Consider the following 14,668-nt stretch of genomic DNA (forward strand, 5'->3'; position numbering starts at 1 on the left):
TCCCGGGTGGCTCAGATGGTAAAGAATCCGCCGGCATTGCGGGATACCTGGGCTCAATCCCTGGGTTAGGATGATCACCCCTGGAGGAGGGCATGGCAGTCCATTCCAGTACCCTTGCCTGTAGAATCCCCATGGACTGTAGCCTGCCAGGCTCCTCTGTCCATGGGGATCGCAAAGGGTCAGACACGACTGAGCAACTAAGCACAGCACAGCATATTCTTCCCCTGGCCTATTTTCTCACTTAAGGACAGCACTACATTCTGTCCTCTACCCATAGTTTTCCATCCTTTTCTTGTTTGTTCTTACTCCAGATCTTCACTGAGCTGGCTTTTTCCCTTCTGGGTTTAAGGAGCCTCTTTATCGGGCCCTTCTTTACATCCCTCCTGTAGTTTTGGGGTAATTCACATAAATTATTTGGTTTTTCAGTCAAAATAAAAGTTACATTTACACTATGTTCAGTTCAGTTCAGTTCAGTCGCTCAGTCGTGTCTGACTCTGCTACCCCATGAACTGCAGCACGCCAGGCCTCCCTGTCCATCACCAACTCCCAGACTTCACTCAAACTCACATCCATTGAGTCAGTGATGCCATCCAGCCATCTCATCCTCTGTCGTCCCCTTCTCCTCCTGCCCCCAATCCCTCCCAGCATCAGAGTCTTTCCCAATGAGTCAACTCTTCACATGAGGTGGCCAAAGTACTGGAGTTTCAGCTTTAGCATCATTCCTTCCAAAGAACACCCAGGACTGATCTCCTTTAGAATGGACTGGTTTGATCTCCTTGTAGTCCAAGGGACTCTCAAGAGTCTTCTCCAACACTACAGTTCAAAGGCATCAATTCTTAGTTAAATCGCTCAGACGTGTCCGACTCTTTGCGACCCTGTGGACTGTAGCCCACCAGGCTCCTCCATCCATGGGATTCTCCAGGCAAGAATACTGGAGTGGGTTGCCATTTCCTTCTCCAGGGGATCTTCTCTACCCAGGGAGCGAACCCAGGTCTCCCACATTGCAGCCAGACGCTTTAACCTCTGAGCCACCTATAGTCTATTAAATGTGCACTAGTATTATGTCAAAAATACATATCTTAATCAAAACAATTTAATGCTAAAAAATGCTAACCATTATCTGACAATGGTAGAGTTGCCCAGTGACCTAAAGTGAGGTGCAATAAGATGAGGTATGCCTAAAATATCTTTGCGGAGTTATTCAATGTTCACTTTCTTAATTAGAAAGTAATCTCCATGAGGCTAGGCATTCTGTCTGTTTTGTCATTGCAGTATCTCCGATTCTGTAACAGTGCTTGCCTGGAACATAAGTGGACTTTTAATTAATTGCCGTTGAATGAGTGAGTATACAAACAAGGGTTATATACAGAAGAGGAAGAACAAAATAAGGAATAAAAAGTCCATGTCTGTATTTCAATAACATTTTTTTTTCTCTGAAGTGCATATAAGATTTTGGAAGAGTAGTTAAGTGAGGGCAACCACACAACCCAAACCAAACCTTTTTCTCGCCTTTCCATACCCGAGGTAGCATCGCGCCTGCGCAGACTCTACTGCCCCACCCCTCTAATCAAGGGGAACGGGGCTAGATGGACCTCCGCTTGGGCGCGCGAAGATGACATCACTCGGCGCGTGCCCGGGTAGCCCGTGGTAGCACCCAGTCTGAGGAAGTGGAGACCCGCGGGCAGGCGGCTGAGACAGGTAACCTGTTCGCTCCCTGTTGGGTCCCTGCCTTCATCTCCAACGGCACCGGGATGGCGGCGGGGCCAGCAGCGTCCCGTTTTGAAGGCGGCTGGGAGCCCGCCTCTGCCCTCATCTTTCTTAATCAGTGGGGTGCCCATTCCGTCTGTCCTCCCAGAATCCGGAGGCTGAACCCGTTCTGGGGACTGGCCTGAGCGTGCCACTTCTCTCCGCCTCAGCTCTCGGCGTGGCGATGGGTTCCGACGATCCTTTCTCCGGTGGCACAGACGCTTCCTCAGACTGCAGCTGCCACCGCCTTCCTCAGTTGTCTCCAGGCCCACCTCACCCGCTTCTCTCCGCTCCTACCCCCTATATAGGGCTTATCTCCAATCTTGTTTACGGAGACAGAACGGCTTTCGATTCTGTTCATTTCCTCTTGCAGCGACACCCAGCCATCTCCCCTCGGATCCTTACTGAGAGTACCAAGTTTTGAGTTTTTGTGTCCCTTTAGAGCATTCGTTCACTGTCAGTAAGGAGTTTTGTTCATTAAAGCATGTATAATATTTGTTGGGTAAAGGGCTGGCGCAGTAATGTGAAAATTTATTGCAGCAATAAATGATCTACATGGCATCCAATCAGCTGTCGAGATAGATGAAACAGCATTTCATTGAAATACTCCTGTCCCTGGGTTTTTTTTTTTTTTTTGGTTTTTCAAGCAAAGATGACAATTACCCTCACAAAGGTAGCTGTCAAAATAAATAAGCAACAGTACCTAACTGGAAATGTTTAGACTGCCCCCAAATAATAGAATTTCGTGTTTTTTATACGGGAATACAGGTTATTACAAAACCAACCAGAGTTGACGTGGGAGGAGAAACAGGAGTCCGACTTTTTTTTTTGTCTTATCGATGGTTTGTTTTTGTATTTTCTTGTACTTTTAGTATGTCTAAATTTTTTGAATAGGGCATATGATACTTACTGTCTTTCTGGGATGCCTATGATGACTTGATAATTGGTAAGATTAGTTTCTTATATTTGGGGAACAGGTAGAAAAAGGTTAGAGAATAATACTAGTCGCTCATTGTTGACCATCTGCTATATCACAGCGACTGTGTTCAATACTTTGCATATGTATTTTCCTGAGCTCACACAAGAACCTTTTGAGTTAGAAATCCATATCCTCAACTTATAGAAATGGAAACTTTGGCCCAGTTATGTGAAAATAACTTGCCAAAAATTAACAGTAACTATACTGGAGGAGACAAGCTTGAAGTTCAGGTCTATGTATGACTTGAAAGCCTGTACTTCTTAAAAAATTATAATTGTACTATGATAAAATTCTAGGCTTTTTACAATAATAATGGATAATTCTGTGAGTTTATTCACTTGTCCATCTAAATGATTTGACATTTTCTAATATCTTTAGTATTAAGTTCTCATATACCTAGAATCAAAACCCCTGAAAAGTTTATTTATTTATGATCCCCTTACACACACACACACACACACACACACACTTTAAGAATGAGGTAATTGGCAAATAAGATTGCTGAGGACCTTTCTGTTTGGAACTCTTGCAGAATAAGTAATTTTGGACAGTTGAAATTTTTACCCCTTTAGTAATGAAAATCGTATTGACTGTTTTTGATGGAAAATTTTTAAATGCACTAAATAATTCTTTGCCTTCTTAAACAGTAAGTATGCTGAACATATTTTAACTTTGCCTTATGTCTCAGAGCAGTCATTATGAATTTCATTTATTGTTATGTTGTGATTTGGTGATTTTTGTTATATTTGACCCCTCAAACTGCTTTGCATTTTGAGTTTTCCTGTACTTTTTATAGTCCATTCCTTAGGATCAGCAAGAAATTGTAAACCATAACAATTAAAAATAAGGCCCCAGAAACCATACTTCCAGGATTCCAGTCCTTGCTGTGTCACTTACTAGTAGGACAGTGAGTCCAGACAAGATAGTTGACCTCTTCATTTGTAAAATAGGAATAATAAGAATACTTGTCTGAGATTGTTGTTAGGGTAATATTACATATTAAGTACTGAGTTAGTAGTACATATAAAGAGGTTATAGGACACCAGGCATACTGTAAGAGCCATATAAATGTTTGCTAATATTATTATTAGTCTGATTTTGGCCTCTGATTCTTTGAATATTGTATTATAGTTCTCTGAAACACTTTTTTTTTTTAGTTTAGGTATGGTAGATTTACAGTGTTGTGTTAGTTTCGAGTGTACAGTGAAGGGATTCAGTTATACGTGTATGTGTGTATATATATATATTCTTTTTCAGATTATTTTCCATTATAGATTATTACAAAACATTGAATATAGTTCCCTGTCCTTATTTATTTGTTTTATATGTAGTAGTGTCTATTTGTTAATCTCAAACTGCTAACTTATCCATCCCCTCACTTTCTTCTTTGGTAACCGTAAATTTGTTTTCTGTGTCTGTGAGTCTGTTTCTGTTGTGTGAATAAGTTTATTTGTATTGTATTTTTAGTTTCCACAAATGATTTTATATGGCATTTGTCTTTCTCTGTCTGACCTATTTCATTTAGTATGGTAATCCCTAGGACCATACATATTGCTGCAAATGGCATGATTTCATTCTTTTGTATGACTGAGTAATATTCCATTGTGTGAATATATATATGAATGTACATACATACCATATCTTCTTTATCCATTCATCTGTTGATGAACCATTAGATTGCTTTCGTATCTTGGATATTGTAAGTGATGCTGCTGTGAACATCGGGGTTCTGTGTGTATCTTTTTAAATGAGATATTTTGCCCAGGAGTGGGATTGCAGGATCATATGGTAATTCTATTTTTAAGTTTTTAAGGAACCTCCACACTGTTCTCCATAGTGTCTGCACCAATTTATATTCCCACAACAATGTAGGAGGGTTCCTTTTTCTCTATACTCTTTGCAGCATTTATTATTTGTAGATTTTTTTTTTTTGGTAGATATTTTAAAGATGGCCATTTTGACTGGCGTGAGGCGATACCTTATTGTAGTTTTGATTTGCATTTCTCTATGAAACTTGTTATTCTTTTGTTGTTGTTCAGTTACTCAGTCATGTCCAACGCTTTACGACCCCATGGACCACGGCACGCAGTCCTTCACTATCTGCCTGAGTTTGCTCAAACTCATGTCCACTGAGTCGGTGATGCCATCCAACCATTTCATCCTGTCTCCACCTTCTCCTTTTGCCCTCCATCTTTCCCAGCATCAGGGTTTTTTCCAATGAGAAATACTATTCTTTGAATAGTATTTATTTTTTATTTTTCCGAACTTTAAACTTTTTCTTTTGTATTGGTGTATAGCCAGTTACAGAGAAGGCACTGGCAACCCACTCCAGTACTCTTGCCTGGAAAATCCCATGGACAGAGGAGCCTGGTAGGCTGCAGTCCATGCAGCCTAGAGTCGGACACGACTGAGCGACTTCACTTTCTCTTTTCCCTTTCATGCATTGGAGAAAGAAATGGCAACCCACTCCAGTGCTCTTGCCTGGAGAATCCCAGGGACGGGGGAGCCTGGTGGGCTGCTGTCTATGGGGTCGCACAGAGTCGGACATGACTGCAGCGACTTAGCAGCAGCAGCAGCAGCATAGCCAGTTAACGATGTTGTGGTAGTTTCAGGTGAACAGTGAAGGGACTCAACCATACATATACATGTATCCATTCTCCCCCAAACCTCCTTCCCATCCAGGCTGGTACATAACATTCCATGTGCTATATAATATGTCCTTGTTGATTATCCATTTTGAATATGGTAGTGTGTATATGACTTACCCAAACTCCCTAACTATCTCTTCCCCATGACAACCATAAGTTCATTTTCTAAGTCTGTGAGTCTTTTTCTATTTTGTAGTTCATTTGTGTCATTTCTATTTAAATTCTATATATAAGGGATGCCGTACCATATTTCTCCTTCTCTGTCTGACTTACTTCACTCAGTCTGACACTCCCTAGGTCCATCAATGTTGCTGCAAATAGCGTTATTTCATTCTTTTTGATGGCTGAGTAATATTCCATTGTATATATGTACCACACCGTCTTTATCTGTTCTGTCACAGGACATTTAGTCTGCTTTCATGTCTTGGCTGTTGTAAACAGTGCTGCAGTGAAGATTGGGGTGCATGTATCCTTTAAAATAATGGAGCTTTAATTTCTGTTTGAAATTAAAGTATTTGGGAAATATTTCACGGACAGAGGAACCTTGTGGTCTGTAGTCCATGGGGTCACAAAGAGTCGGACACAACTGAGTGACTTCACTTTCGCTTTTAGTGTTTTAAATTATGGTTTAATTTGAATAGTTTCTACTCTTGAATATCATTTGATTTACACTTCCATTTATGGTGCTCTGCACAGGTATACTATTGCACTCACGTTATCATGCTTCTTTTTGAATAAGTACATCCTTATAAAACCACCATTATGTATTGGTCTCATATAAGGTATCTCCTCAGTATAAGGTATCTCTTTCCTTTTTTGCACCTTTCAAGGAGCTATACAAAAACTGACTGTATCAACAAGGTGAAATAATGTTCCTTAAAAAATTTGCAAGGTATGTACCCATTTTCAGATGTGTGCTTTAAACCAAGAGCAGCTAAGAGTTGATATTGCCTCCTTTGATGTCCATAGTTAGGAACTTGAACATAAATTATCTATCCTTTATTTTAATACTATTAAGGCTGCTAATCATCTTAAAACTTCTTGTTGAAAATATAGGCTATATTTTTTAAAGTTTTCTTAAAGATGGTTAAATGTACATAACATGACATTTTTTAGTATACAGTTCATTGGCATTAAGCACATACAGCGAAGCGAAGCGAAGTTGCTCAGTCGTGTCTGACTCTTTGTGACACCATGGACTATAGCCTACCAGGCTTCTCAGTCCATGGAATGTTCCAGGCAAGAGTACTGGAGTGGGTTGCCATTTCCTTCTCCAAAGCACATACAGAGTGTTGTTTAATTATCGTCACTATTTTCAGAAATGTTTATCTTCCCAAACAAAAATTCTGTAGCCATTAAACAACAGCGCCTCATCCCCCTCACTTCCTACACCATCCTGCCCAGCTCCTGTTATTCTACTTTCTGTCTCTATGAATTTGCCTATTCTAGGTTCCTTGCACAGGTGGAACCATACACCATTTTACCTTTTGTGTCTGGATTGGTTCGTTTGGCATGTTTGTACGGTTTATCCAAGTTATAGCATATATCAGAATTTCATTCCTTTTATAGCTGAATAATATTCCATTGTATTACCTACCACATGCTGTACTTTTGAAGCATATTGAATTTTGCTTCTTTAAACGTTTAAAAAATTTTCAATCTTTTATTTTATTTTTAACTTATTTAAACTGAAAAAAAAAAAAATAGCTCACCAGTTTCTCTCATCTCCCACCTTGGTTACTGATTGATTCCACATGTAAGAGATCAGACAGTATTTTTTTCTGTCTGACTTATTTCACCTAGCATAATGCCCTCACGGGTCATCCACACTGTCACAAAGGGCAGGATTTTGTTCTTTGTTATGACTGAATAATATTCCATTGTGTGTATATACCACAGTTTCTTTATCTGTTTACCCACTGATGGAAACTTAGGTTGTTTCCTTATCTTGGTTATTGTAAATAATGCTGCAGTGAACATGAGGGTACATATTCCCAGGTGGCATTAGTGGTAAAGAACCCACCTCCCAGTGTAGGAGACATAAGAGACTTGGGTTCAGTCCCTGGGTCAGGAAGATCCTCTGCAGGAGGGCTTGGCAACTCACTCCAATATTCTTGCCTGAAGAATCCCATGGACAGAGGAGCCTGACAGGCTACAGTCCATAGAGTTACAAAGAGTTGGACGTGACTGAAGCAACTTAGCATGTATCTTTTTGAGTTAGTGTTTTTGTTTGTTTGGATAAATACCCAGAAGTGGAATAGCTCGAAATTGTGGTAGTTTTATTATTTTTAATTTTTTGAGTAATCTCTATTCTATTTCCCATAGTGGCTGGACCAGTTCTCACTAATAGTGTACAGGGGTTCTCTTTTCTGTACATCCTTGCCCACACTTGCTGTTTTCATCCTTTTTGAAAATAGGCCTTCTGATAGGTTTGCAATGATATCTCAATGTGGTTTTGATTGGCATTTCCCTGATAATTAGTGATATCAAGTACCTGATAATTAGTGATATTAAGTACCTGTTGGCCATCTATACATCTTCTTTAGACAAATGGCTATTCAGATGCTCTGTCCATTTTTCAATTGGATTTTGTTGTTACTGAGTTGTATGAATCCTTTATGTATTTTGGATGTCAGCCCTTTGTCAGATACATGATGTATGAATCTTCTCCCATTCAGAAGGTTGCCTTTTCATTTTATTGATGGTTTCCTCACTTTGCAGAAATTTCTTAGTTTCATGTGCTCTGAATTGTTTGTTTTTGCTTCTGTTGCTTTTGCTTTTAGTGTCAGATGCAAAAACTCATGATAAAGACTGATGCCAAGGAGCTTCATTCATTCATTCATTCATGTTAGTTGCTCAGTTGTATCTGACTCTCTGTGACCCCATAGACTGTAGCCCGCCAGGCTCCTCTGTCCATGGGATTCTCCAAGCAAGAATACTGGAGTGGGTTGCCATGCCCTTCTTCAGGGGATCTTCCCGACCCAGGAATTGAACCCGTGTCTCCCACTGCATGAAGATTCTTTACCTTCTGAGCCACCAGGAAAGCCCCTGCCAAGGATCTTATCACCTATATATTCTTTAGGAGTTTGATGACTTCAGATCTTACATTCAAATCTCTAATCTGTCTTGAGTTGATTTTGTATGTGATGTAAAATAGCGGTCCAGTTTCATTCTTTTGTATGTGGTTGTCCGATTTTCCCAGCACCATTTGTTGGAGAATTTTCTTTGCCTCATTGTATATTCTTGGCTCCTCTGTCTCCCATCCAAGTACTAACCAGGCCTGACCCTACTTAGCTTCTGAGATCAGATGCGATCTGGTGCATTCAAGGTGGTATGGCCGTAGACGCCTTTGTCATAAATTAATTAACCATACATGCATGGGTTTATTTTTAGGTTCTCTATTCTGCTCAGTTGATTATGTGTCTGTTTTGTGTGTATGTGTCTGTGTGTGTGTGTGAATTATGCCTCTTTATACCTCTCATTTCCTGTGGTATGAACTTAACACTTGATGATTTGATTTGATTGTGAGTTCCTCGAAGATCAAGATTGGAGATAACAACTGAAATAACATTGTTATTGAACTTTGAACAAAATACTTGGTGACAGTGTTAAACTGGAGCTTGAGTACACATTATGTTGTTGTAGTTCAGTTGGTTCAGTCACCAAGTTGTGTCCTACTTTTTGTGACCCCATGAACTGCAGCACTCCAGGCTTCCCTATCCTTCTCTTTCTCCCACAGTTTGCTCAAACTCATGAGTTGATGATGCCATCCAATCATCTCACCCTCTGTCTCCCCTTTCTCCTCCTGCCTTCAGTCTTTCCCAGCATCAGGGTCTTTTCCAGTGAGTTGGTTCTTTGCATCAGGTGGCCAAAGTATCAGAGTTTCAGCTTCAGCATCAGTCCTTCCAATGAATATTCAGGGTTGATTTCCTTTAGGATTGACTGGTTTGATCTCCTTGCAATCCAAGGGACTCTCAAGAGCCTCCTATAAGAGTATACATTATAGTGTTGTTTTTCTTCTCACCTAATATTTAGTCAAAAATAGTAAGGAAAATAATAATGATGACTTTCTTAGCATTTCTATAGTGGTTATAGTATGCCAGGCATTGTTTCAAGCACTTTACCTATGAAGTAGGTACTATCATTGTTCTGTTTTGCCAAAGAAGAAACTGAGGCACAGAGAACTTAAACGAATTGTTAAAATTGCAAGGCTGTTAGGTGGTGAAGTTTGCTCTAGAGTTGATCTATCCTAAATTTTGAGCTGACCAACCATTAAGTCATCATCAACTTTGCAGTGTAAATTGTTTTGCCTACCACACTCTTTCTCTGTCCTCATCTTTTATATAATCTTTAAAATGGAACATTACTTTTGAGCTTAGTAGGAAATGGAAGAGTACCTGAACCCAAACTGTGAACTGTCAAAAGGATAACATTTGCTTCTCATTTGAATGGAGTGATAGCATTTTAATGAAATTTAGACTGCATTTTTACAGCTTAGTTCATCTTATCTTTTTCTAAGAGCCTTGTCTTTGAAAAGCAGATCCTAAAACTTTTTATGATCTCATATTGCATATATATTGTGTTGGTGTTTGACTTTAGATATTGTACAATTCCCACACTGCTGTACTATGGGTAAAGAGAGCTTTTTATTCATAATGTTGTTATTGACTGTCACAATGGTTTATAGTACATTCATTTTATTGCTAACTCATTACTCTATGTTGCTTGATTCCTGAAGAAATTATTCTGAGATAGCATTTTTCTGTATATAATCAGTTCCATTATACTTTTTTTTCTTGGCCTTTGCTTACATTTTATTTCTTTGACACTTGGAATTGAAGGTTTTGGGTTTTTTTTAACCTTCAATTTAATCAGGATATGCTCGATATATTTTGACATCAAAGAGGACAAATCAGCCTGTTTCTTTTGGCACCAATAATATCTTGCATATGTAGCAAGTATGGTGCATATTTGGAGGTAGGAACTGCCTGAGTACTGTCTGGTAGAAATAGAATTGTAGAATGAATGCTCAGGGCACAAAGGTCCTTAGATATATCTTTTTTACCTCTTTATTCAGCAGCTGGGAATCTGAAGCCTGAGATGTTTGAATGATTTGCCTATATTTATACAGTAATAGAGCTTTCCCAGTGGCTCAGTGATAAAGAAGCTACCTGCAATGCAGGAGACGCAGTTTCGATCCTTGGGATCCTCCATCCCTCCAGAGGAGGGCATGGCAACCCACTCTAGTATTCTTGCCTAGAGAATTTGCATGAACAGAGGAACCTGGTGGCTAAAGTCCATATGGATGCAAAGAATCAGACATGACTGAAGCTACTTAGCACACACACATGCATATAGTATTAGAATCCATTTTTTAAACTGTTTTTTTTTCCCTAATGTATCAGTGTTCTGTGTTCTTTTGAATCATACCCCATTGTATTTGTGTAATATTCTTACTTGTAAAAGAAAGAAAAGTGGAAGAAAGTGAAAGTTGCTCAGTCGTGTGCGACTGTTTGCGACCCCACTGACTATATAGTCCATGGAATTCTGCAGGCCAGAATACTAGAGTAGGTAGCTGTTCCCTTCTCCAGGGGATCTTCCCAACCCAGAGATCGAACCCAGGTCTCTTGCATTGCAGGTGGATTCTTTACCAGCTGAGCCAAGGCACTCCCCAGTGTTTTGCTCATATACCCTTAATTATGATTTTTCTTTTAATAATATGTCTGGGTGAGAGATAATGACCTGAATTGGACCAGCTGCAGAGAATGAACTAACATGATGGATCCAAGAGATACTTAGATTAAATTGATAGAAGTTTGCAAGTGTTTATGTGTAGGTGAGAATAAGAAATCTAGGGTCATCTCTAGGATTCTAGTGTGGGTAACCGAGTAGATGGTGATGTCATTCACTAAGAAAACTGAGAAGAAATCAGGGCTGGATATATGACTTGAAGTTACTAGAGCATGCATTGCACAAATAAGATGGAAGCTAGAACTATAGGACACACCAACAGCTAGGAGGTGGGAAAAGGAAGACCACAGAGGAGAGAATGGTATTGCAAACACCAAAACAGGAGAGCATTTTAAGGAGGGTGTGGTAATTTGTGTTAATGCTCCAAAATTAAGGGCTGAAAGAACCCACTGAAATTGATACAGGAAGTCATTTGTCTCCACTGTGGAGTTTGGTGGCATAGTAGGAATGTGAGCAGGGAGTAGTGGGCTGAAAGGGAGATAGAATAATAGGGAAAGGACTGAAGCCAGTTCTTTTAAGGAATTTGGCTGTGAGAAGAGAGAGATATGGAAGGAAAAGTGTTTGTTTATTTGTACTTTTTCCCCCCTAAGAAAGGATAGAAACAATCACTTATTTCTCAAGTGAAAGGGCTGGGAAAGAGGATGGAGTTCAGGTAGATGATTTAGGGAGTTAGGTAATTGTTGTAGTAGCGTCAAGGAGGAGACCAGCATGATATGGTATCCAGTGTTTGCTGGAACAGGATGGATACTTCTTCCATTTTCCTAAGAGAATAAGGAGAAGAATGGAGATAGATGTAAATAATTCCCCCGTAGGATGGGGAAGAAATATGTGGAAGTTCTTGTCTCTTGTTCAGTTGCTCAGTCATGTCCAACTGTTCGTGACCCAGTGGACTGCAGCATGCCAGGTTTCCCCGTCCTTCACTGTCTCCCAGAGTTTCCTCAAACTAGTGTCTGTTGAGTCAGTGATGCCATTCAGCCATCCCATCCTCTGTCACTCCCTTCTCTTCCTGCCCTCAATCTTTCCCAGCATCAGGGTCTTTTCCAGTGAATCAGCTCTTCACATCAGGTGGCCAAAGTATCGGAGCTTCAGCATCAGTCCTTCCAATGAATAGTCAGGGTTGATTTCCTTTAGGATTGAGTGGTTTGTTCGAGAGTCTCAAGAGTCTTGAGGGTTTCTCAAGAGTCTTCTCTAGCACCACAGTTTGAAAGCCTCAGTTCTTCAGCCTTCTTTAGTGTCCAACTCTCACATCCATACATGCCTACTGGAAAAACAATAGCTTTGATTGTATCGAACTTTGTTGACAAAGTGACGTCTCCATTTTTTAGTACTCTGTCTAACTTTGTCATAGCTTTTCTTCCAAGGAGCAAGCATCTTTTGATTTCGTGTCCATAGTCACCATCTGCAGTGATTTTGGAGCCCAAGAAAATAAAGCCTGTCACTATTTCCATTTTTTCCCCATCTATTTGCCATGAAGTGATGGGACCAGATGCCATGATCTTAGTTTTTTGAATGCTGAGTTTTAAGCCAGCTTTTTCATTCTCCTCTTTCACTTTCAGTGAGAGGCTCTTTAGTTCCTCTTCACTTTCTGCTGTAAGGGTGGTATCATCTGCATATCTGAGGTTATTAATATTTCTCCTGGCAATCTTGATTCCAGCTTGAGCTTCATCTAGCCCGGCATTTAGCATGATGTACTCTGCATAGAAGTTAAATAAGCAGGGTGACAGTATACAGCCTTGACATACTCCTTTTCCAATTTGGAACCAGTCCATTGTTCTATGTCCAGTTTTTGTTTTTTTTTTTTAATTTAAATTTATTTATTTTAATTGGAGGCTAATTACTTTACAATATTGTATTGGTTTTGCCATACATCAGCATGAATCCGCCACGGGTGTACACGTGTTCCCCATCCTGAACCCCCCTCCCACCTCCCCCATCCCATCCCTCTGGGTCATCCCAGTGCACCAGCCCCGAGCATCCTGTATCCTGCATCAAACCTGGACTGGCGATTCATTTCTTATATGATATTATACATGTTTCAATGCCATTCTCCCAAATCATCCCACTCTCTCCCTCTCCCACAGAGTCCAAAAGACTGTTCTATACATCTTTGTCTCTTTTGCTGTCTCACATACAGGGTTATTGTTACCATCTTTCTAAATTCCATATATATGTGTTAGTATACTGTATTGGTGTTTTTCTTTCTGGCTTCTCTCTGTATAATAGGCTCCAGTTTCATCCGCCTCATTAGAACTGATTTAAATATATTCTTTTTAATGGCTGAGTAATACTCCATTGTGTATATATACCACAGCTTTCTTATCCATTCATCTGCTGATGGCTATGTCCAGTTCTAACTGGTGCTTCTTGACCAGCGTACAGGTTCTTTAGGAAGCAGGTAAGGTGATCTGGTATTCCTATCTCTTTAAGAATATTCCACAGGTTGGTGACCAATACGAAGGCTTTAGCATAGTCAACGAAGCAGAAGTAAATGTTTTTTCTGAAATTCCCTTGCTTTTTCTATGATTCAGTGGATGTTGGCAATTTGCTCTCTGGTTCCTCTGCCTTTTCTAAATCCAGTTTGTACATCTGGAAGTTCTTGGTTCAGGTACTGTTGAAGCCTAGCTTTTGAGCATTACCTTGCTACCATGTGAAATGAGTGCAGTTGTGTGGTAGTTTGACCATTCTTTGGCACTTCCTTCTTTGGGATTGGAATGAAAACTGACTTTTTGCAGTCCTGTGGCCACTGCTAAGTTTTCCAAATTTGCTGACATATCAAGTGCAGCACTTTAGCAGCAGCATCTTTTAGGATTTGTAATAGCTCAACTGGAATTCCATCACCTCCACTAACTTTGTTTGTAGGAATGCTTCCTAAGGCCCCCTTGACTTCACATTCTAGGTAGGTGTAGCTGTAGGTGAGTGATCACACCGTTTTGATTATCTGGGTCATTAAGATATTTTTTGTATAGTTCTCCTGTGTATTCTTGCCACCTCTTCTTAATATCTTCTGCTTCTGTTAGGTCCATACTGTTTCTGTCCTTTACTGAGCCCATCTTTGCATGAAATGTTCCCTTGGTATCTCTGATTTTCTTGCAAAGATCTCTTGTCTTCCCCATTCTATTGTTTTCCTCCATTTCTTTGCACTGATCACTGAGGAAGGCTTTCGTATCACTCCTTGCTATTCTTTGGAACTCTGCATTCAGATGGCTGTATCTTTCCTTTCCTCCTTTGTTTTTCGTTTTTCTTAGTGAAACAACTGACGTTGCTGATATTGAGTGTTTGATTTGGAGGAGAATGAGGGATTGATGGGACAGAGTTTAAAACAGTCATAGAAGGAAAAAGAGTGAGTGAAGAGGTAACTAGGGAGAGATAAGAAGGACTGCCTGCCTGCTAATGCTGAGCATTTTGCTGAGGTTTAATCTCAATACATAGTGTCAGCTACTTTTATGATTATGGAACATGTTTGTTTTGCTTTTGTTGAGCTCAGTGCACCAAGTTTAAAAGTAGAAAATTTTGAGGATTTAATTGGTTGAGGATTATGTTTTTA

The 14,668-nt window shown here is 40.0% G+C and overlaps 1 protein-coding gene across 5 annotated transcripts in view; it reads left to right on the top strand.

The window, feature by feature from the left end:
- The first annotated feature begins 1,549 nt into the window (after positions 1-1,549).
- The window catches only part of C8H9orf3 (chromosome 8 C9orf3 homolog), a 422,465-nt gene continuing 409,346 nt past the window's right edge, over positions 1,550-14,668 (top strand). The window contains exon 1 of one of the 5 annotated variants that reach the window (XM_027550178.1): positions 1,550-1,698. The gene's annotated coding sequence lies outside the window, so the exon portion shown is untranslated. The remainder of the gene's footprint in view (positions 1,699-14,668) is intronic. The other 4 variants (XM_027550179.1, XM_027550177.1, XM_027550176.1 and 1 more) reach the window with 4 other exon arrangements.

Source organism: Bos indicus x Bos taurus, chromosome 8 (genome assembly GCF_003369695.1).
Source record: "Bos indicus x Bos taurus breed Angus x Brahman F1 hybrid chromosome 8, Bos_hybrid_MaternalHap_v2.0, whole genome shotgun sequence".
NCBI lineage: Eukaryota > Metazoa > Chordata > Mammalia > Artiodactyla > Bovidae > Bos > Bos indicus x Bos taurus.